Raw genomic sequence first — 7,291 nt, 5'->3', positions numbered from 1 at the left:
AGGCCATCACTCAAACCACTACAGCACACTGCCCATACAATTCCTATCCTTCAGTTACCATCAAGTAGACCAGAGTGGGTCCCACATGTGTCTGGATTGCAACTCCCCTCTCTCTTCACCATTGTCACTGCTTAAGGATGATAAGTATTGCAGTCCTTCTGAAGACCAGCGAATCACAAATCTATGGCCTTATTCCCACTTACAGATAAATCGGTGTGCAATCCGAATCAATGGATTGATTCGACAGCGGAGCATGGTTCCCACTACATTTGCCCTGGTCGCATTTTTCACCTCTAAAATAATCCACTTGTGGTTCACATTCATAGATGAATCAATTCAAAATGGAGCCGCTCCAGCCGGCTGAAGGAGAAACTTAAATCGATTCCGATCTGCATCTGGTCCACACTTGCGCAGAACTGATTTATCGAAAAAGACGTGGAAAACATCAGCATCAAAAAGTCGCAGGTTAAATGAGTCTAGTGCACAGCCCCCCTCTCCAGCTTCAGTGATTCGGTTTGAGTGGGAATCATGGTTGTTTGAATGGGTTCAAACCGAATTGCGATCCGGTTTAAAAAGTAGTGGGAATGAGGTTCTGACATTTGAGACAGTTTGCGTGTTCCAGATGGGAAACTATGCTGCAGCGATTGCAATGGAGGGGGAATGGAAGGGGGAAATTCCCACCTCCCCCCCCCCCCTGCACTTATAAGCCAATTCCTGGACCTCTTTATCCTTTCCCAATGCCGAAATGTTTCAAAGTGTATATTTGTATGTGGTCAAGAGATTGAATAACTCTTTCCCCAGGGAAAAAGTGGGAGGGTTAGCCATCCTTGGTTAGCCATGAAGAAAACATTCCATCACACTGACAGATTACAACGGCTGGGTTTTTAAGGCCTTTTCTACAGAAAATATAACCAAAATCCCTTTTAAAAAATCACAAAGCCGCTATCTCCCCCTTCCTCTGTTTTCTTTAAAGGAACTGAGTAAGATTTCATCTGAAACTGGTAGACCTCATAATGAATACTTTCTTTAAACATTGCCTCTCCAGCCAGGCTGCTTCCCAGACTTTTGCATGGTGACTTGTGTGTCTGAACAAAGGCTGCATCCGCACTGCAGAAATAATCTGGTTCAACACCACTTTAACTCCCCTGGCTCAGTGCTATGGAATTCCAGGAAATGTAGTTTGTGTCGCCAATACAACAAGGGAGCTGGAATTAAAGGAAATATCCCTCCAGGATTTTTCAGGTTCAGGAAGCCCACAAAAATCACTGGCGGCTAACATGACGGAGGCCACAGAGAAATGCCCGACTTCTAATGTCATCGGTCCCCAGCTTCACACATCTGCCAACAGAAAGCCCCTCCATGGCTTTTTAAGGCAATTGTTCACATGACACAAAGCCCAGATTCCAATGTGAATCGCTCCCTTTGGTTAAGTTTGATGCTGGACTGGATCCAAGAGAAGGGTTTTTACACAGCAATGGAGAAATGCAGAGGGGGAAGAAGGAGGGGTGATGACCCATCTGTCAAAGGGGTGGGATACAGGGAACTGGGGGATAACTCTTAGCAAAAGCAAACAGGATGCCTAGTCAAGAAAGTAGAAGGAAGGCAGCAGTGGCTTTCCAAATATTGCAATAAGTATGAGCATATGAAAGAGAGATCTATTAATACTATCTTAGGATGTAGACACAGTACATAGTTATATCAGTTTCATACCACTTTGATTGTCTTGGTTCCCATCTTATGGAATCCTGGCATTTGTCATTTTTGTGAGATTGACCACACTGCGATGCTGCTTGGATATACTACTAACTATTGTATTTCCTTTAGAAACCATATCCAGGGATAGCCATGTTGGCCATGCCACAAAATTTAATAACATCCAAAATCCACATAACAGTGATACCTTTATTGGCCACCCCAAAGTCATCATATATTTTGTGCCATTTGAGTTGGCCCATAAATTGCTGTCGTGTGGATTTTGGATGTTATTGCACTATGTGTTTTTAATTTTGTGTTGTGTGGCTGTATTCTAATCTGTTGTTCCTAGCCTTGATCTATAAGGAGAGCGGGCTAATAAATAAATATTATTATTAATCGTCAACATCATCCTTGCATTGCAAATGTAATCCGCACGTGTGCGAACCAGACCATGGATATCTCCCTTGTCAACATGAACTCTGAAGGCAAACAAAGGTAGTGAAACAACAGATGAAGAGCAAGTAAGAACCGTTTCCTTCTAGCAATGTGTTGCCTTCCAGCTTCATTGCATGTCCCAGCAGGGCTTGAGCTTGTCTCAGACTGTTTCAAGAAGGAGGTTGTTATTGCTTGAGATTTTCTTTGCTGTCAGCTGGAAAGCTGTTGGTGAAAAACATTTATTTCCAGGAAACATTTGGCAAGGTGTGTTGTTCGATTGACGCTCAGCCAACAAGCCTGTCATCGGACAGCTGTGAGGAACGATGCTGACAGCAAAGCACTGGTTTAGAAAGGTATCCGTTCTTAGAAGAGGTGAGAGAGATGGTGGAGGGCAAAAGTGGCACCTTCCAAAATAAAGACAGGACGCATGATAGCAGGTAGACTGCCTTCTGGGGAGACTGTTTTGGAAAGCTTGCATATATAGGCAGTAAGAAAATATTGTAGATCTGTATGTCCTTTGGAGAATATTTTGCAGTAGATCTCCATAGGTTTCTTAACTTCCAGTCTAGCACTTGGATAAAACTAATTAAAACACTACAAAGTTAAAATTTAAATGCACAAAAGCTCACATGGACATGTATAGGGCAAGTGATGGCACTGAAGGTCCTGCCCTGCACGATGCATCGGTGAGGAAAGTAAGTGGCAACACAAGAGTGCTTTTTGTGTGTGCACCACATTTCTTCCACATTTAGGACCCCTGTCTCTCCAAATTCTGGTACCTGTGTTGTTGCATCTTGCAACAATGCTTCCCTCTGGCAGTGCCCAAGGTGGCATAGTAGTCAGTCTTTGGGATTCCTTCAACCAGCCCATTGAATCTGGTACTAGCCACCCTCTCCCTCCTGTTCTTCTCCTCCCTATTTATTTTTCCACCCCTGATGTGAAAAGTCACCCTGAATGACATGCATGAGAAACCAGGACGCCCCTTTACGCCACCCGCTTTCACCAGGCCCCAAGCTTTCTCTGGGCCCCATTTTCTGTTCCTCGGGCCCTGTTCCCCTTCGCCTCAATGGCGGCTACAATGGGCTAGCCAAGAGGGCCGTCCAGGTTGCCGGGGACAGAAGAATGCAATGGGGAGGGAAGGCTGGGAGATTTGCCCACTCCTGCCACCAAAGGCTTAGCCGTGAAGGAGTCACCACTAAATTCCATTCAAGAGAGCGACAAGGGGAACAAAATCCTTTTAAAGGGAGACTGCTTTCCCTGAAAGGAGGCTCCCTCTCAGCCTTTTGTCTCCCTGCTTTGCTTTCTTACAAATGGTGCAAAGGAAGCCGCCCCAACACATTAACCAGTTTAACTCGTTGGTGACCCTCTTGGGCACCACACAATAGGGCTCCTCCCTTGCTTCTCTGTCCCCCTTTTCAGCGGTTCGGTCCCCTGTTGTTTCCTCTCTTTGCCGCCTCTCTTTCCTTTTTTCCTCCTGTCAACCTTTCTCAGGGTCTTCTTTAAGGCCTTATTCAGGGCAACCATTCTGCATTTCCAAAGAGAATGCTTTCCCTCCAAGATCTTCCCCATCCAAGAGAGTTGGATTGTTGGAACCTGCAGCATCCAGTTGAAATTCCCATTTGGAGCCTGGTTTCACCTCTGATACCTTAAAAGACACCAGATCCTGTCTGGTCTTGAAAGCTAAGCAGGGTCCGGATTGTTTAGTGCTTAGATTTCCATTATCTAGGTTGAATTTATGTAAATGTAAATGCTATTGTTATGCTATTGAGAATGCACATTGATGCCTGATGCACAATGGTATGCATTGGTCCTGATGCACATACATCAGTTTTGATGTACCAATGCACATAGGACACTCTTGTTTGTGTCCTGTTTTGCATTCAATAAAGGGGTTTCTTTATTGAAACCCCTTTATTGAATGCAATCTGCTACATATACATAAAGTTACATAATGTGACAGGTCACATAAGATTCCAGTTACCATTCCCCCCTTCAGGTTAATGCGTCTTAGATTTTTCCCCTCTATACTACTTTTATTATACTTGGATGAGCAAGTCAGGAATCCTGTAATGATCCAATGATGTCACAATGCTACACAGCCAATCAGATTGGCAAATGAAGGCAATGTTTCCTGGATCAGCCCCAGGGACGATGTTTGCCAATCAGGAATCCTATCAGAGAGCGGATCTCATGACATCATAATACTAGGCAGCCAATCAGATTTGGCTAATGTCGCTGAAGGTAAACAAAATTCATTCAGAACGTGGAAAATTCACGGAAAAGGCCAATTCTTCCAAAGCAATGGATGGAAATATAATCAAGGCAGTAGCTGGGCAGGGAAATCATGTATGAAAAACACTGAACACTGTTTGGCTCTGCATTCATGTAAGATTCAGAGAGATAACACCACAAAACCTCAGAGCGCTTTTCCAAATGTTTAGCTTCAAAGTGCACAACAAAAGCAGTTTTTCCTTGTTTGGCTGCCTGGGATCCAGATATCTTTAAGACAAGAAAGGGAAACTTTCCCTAGGTCCAGGAGCTAGTTTTCTGCCTCTGTGACCCTCAGGTGGCTTCTCAGCCTAACAAAAAAGGAGTGGGGAACCCCATAGAGTCCATTTCTGACTTTGAATGCTCTCGGAAGATGCTAGCCAGCAAAGCTGCTGGCGAAGCGTCAGGAATAAACTCTTCTAGAACATGGACACATAGCCTGAAAAACCCACAAAAAATGATTTCCAGAAAGTTTGCTTTCGCTATTGCCCCACTTGCCACTCGAGTTTTTGTTGTCATTTGTTTCAGCTGGAACAGTACGATATTTGAACAAGAAACGCCAAATTTTAAAAATGAGGAAAACAGACACACATACACACATACCAGCCAAACACCAGAGGTTTTTCAAGGCAGTGACATCACCTTGAGATTCCTCCCCTTGGCCCTGAGGATTGGAGAAGGAGGACCTGGCCCTGACATCTGGGAAGCTTACTCCCAACCTCAACAAAGAACCAAACTGGGCTGGAGAGGAGAGACCCACTTCCTTCCTCCCAGCGAAAGGAGACAATGGCTTTCCACATGCGCTTGCAATTCCCCGTTGCCTTTTGCTCTCCTTCTCCGTCCTCAACAATGCTTGCAGCATCCACCTGTTCTTTTTTAATCCTGGACTGAGCCTGGAAAAGCCTTTTGAAGTTCGGGGGCTTGTGCAGGGTAAGGGGTGGCGGGAATTGTTTCTCCCTTTGTCTAATAGAGAGCCGCGGCTTCCCGCAAAGAGAATGGAGTCTCCAGGGCGCCAAAGCAGACAAACAAATCAACCAAAATAACAATCAACTGGGGAGAGGAAAGACTGGGCAAGGGATTGTTTGGATGAGGAACGGAGAAAGCAGGTGGTCTCCAGCATGCCCTTTTGAGAACAGAGAGACAGCCACAGTCTCCGAGAGTGGGATTCATTAGATTTTATTTCACCGTACGGTTGTGGATCAGGGCCTCCGTCATGTAGGGAAGGGTGCCCAACCCATGCACTAGCAGCCGGATCAACTTTTGTCACGCTTCCCTTCTTTATGACCATACATGTGTTTACTGACGTGGAGAGTATTTCAGTTTGGGGTTCCATCATGTACAAACTGCAATGGCAGTGATGGTGAACCTATGTCACTAGTGCCAGAGGTGGCACTCAGAGCCCTCCCTGTGGGCACACATGCCATCACCTCAGCACAGAGTTTGCCAGAGTTTGTTACTAGAAAGACAGAAGGATGTGGCACTTTACAATAAATAAGTGGGTTTTGGGTTGCGGTTTGGGCACTCAGTCTCTAAAACATTCACCATCACTGTGCTATGGCTTTAAAAGGCTACGTTCACAGCAGAGAGGCAGACTGTTAAGACCACTAGCTTCAGTGAGGTGCTTACAGAAGATAGCCATGGTGTGTTTTGTTTCAACTATCACAACTCTTCCTTATTTATGTCGAACCCCCTGCCAATGAAAGCATTCCCAAATGATGGTCATCCAAACTCTGCTTAAAGACCTCCAAAGAAGAAGAACCCAACACTCTCCCAGGCTGTCCATTCCACTGTCGAACAGCTATTTCCACCAGGACATTCCTCTTAATGCTTAGGTGGAACTTCTTTTCTTGAATTTAGAACAATGGATAAACTGGGTTGTATTTATGGGGACAGCACATAGTTAACTCATTGTTCCTGAATGCAACGAACATGGAAAGTGTAGTGTTCACGGCCGGTTGGGAGACGTGACCCAGTTTCCTGGCAAAAATTTCCTGCCCGGGACTGGCTTTTTCGACATAAATGCATCTGCTTCGGGTTCAGCAGACAGTCAAATCTTTCAGCCCAGGCCAAAAATACAGTGCCGACGCCTGGAGGGGAAGTCTAGGGAAGGGAGGGGATACGGGGCCCAGAGTCCACCCCAGTCTCTCGGGAGCTGCCCTTGGATGAAGATATTAGTCGGGATGGGGAGGGAATGTGGCAGGCTGCAGAGTAGGCATACGACGGGCATACGGCGGTCCTTTGCTTTCCTGAAGCTCTTGTCATCAAACCCCAGAAGGCCGGCAACCTTACAATCCCCAGTTGTCTTTTGCCTGCAGCCAAATGGAAAATGGGGTGGGAGTAAGGGGGCTGGAAATCATTTTTTGTGAGTCCTCAAAGACTGGGGTCTTTGTCCCCATGACAGTCCACAGGCCTCAGGGATGCCAGGACGGACAGACCAGCCATTGTTGCCAGCGCTGTGGCAAAAAGCAGGTTGGCAATCCAGAAGCAACGGCAGCAACAGCTGGCGCAAGGCAGGCCTTCTCCACATCTGTCTGATGGATCACCAGCCCTTTGGGAGGCATCCAGCCTTGGAGAGCCGAAGTGACTGGGACAGAGTGTGTCCTTGTGTCAGGATGTCCTTTGAAAACAGCCTTCCGCGTCGCAGATGGGTTTCTATTTTAGTCCCCTTTGCTAAACAGACCCATCACCGCATGGATTTCATCAGAGGTTGAATGGAACCCATTGGAGTCCGGATGTTCGAGTTTGGAAGCGATGCATCACAACTTGCACATAACCATTAGAAGTAATGCAGATATCATAGAATCATAATCAATGGTTGCTGCAAAAACTGCCCTGAGGCCACACCTTTCCCACCCCAACATACAGCATCCCATGCATATCTTTGGTCACATTT

The sequence above is a fragment of the Sceloporus occidentalis genome, unplaced genomic scaffold, assembly GCF_023333645.1.
Source record: "Sceloporus occidentalis isolate IW3139 unplaced genomic scaffold, rSceOcc1.0.p SCAF_10, whole genome shotgun sequence".
Taxonomy (NCBI): domain Eukaryota; kingdom Metazoa; phylum Chordata; class Lepidosauria; order Squamata; family Phrynosomatidae; genus Sceloporus; species Sceloporus occidentalis.
This window is presented reverse-complemented; position numbering follows the sequence as displayed.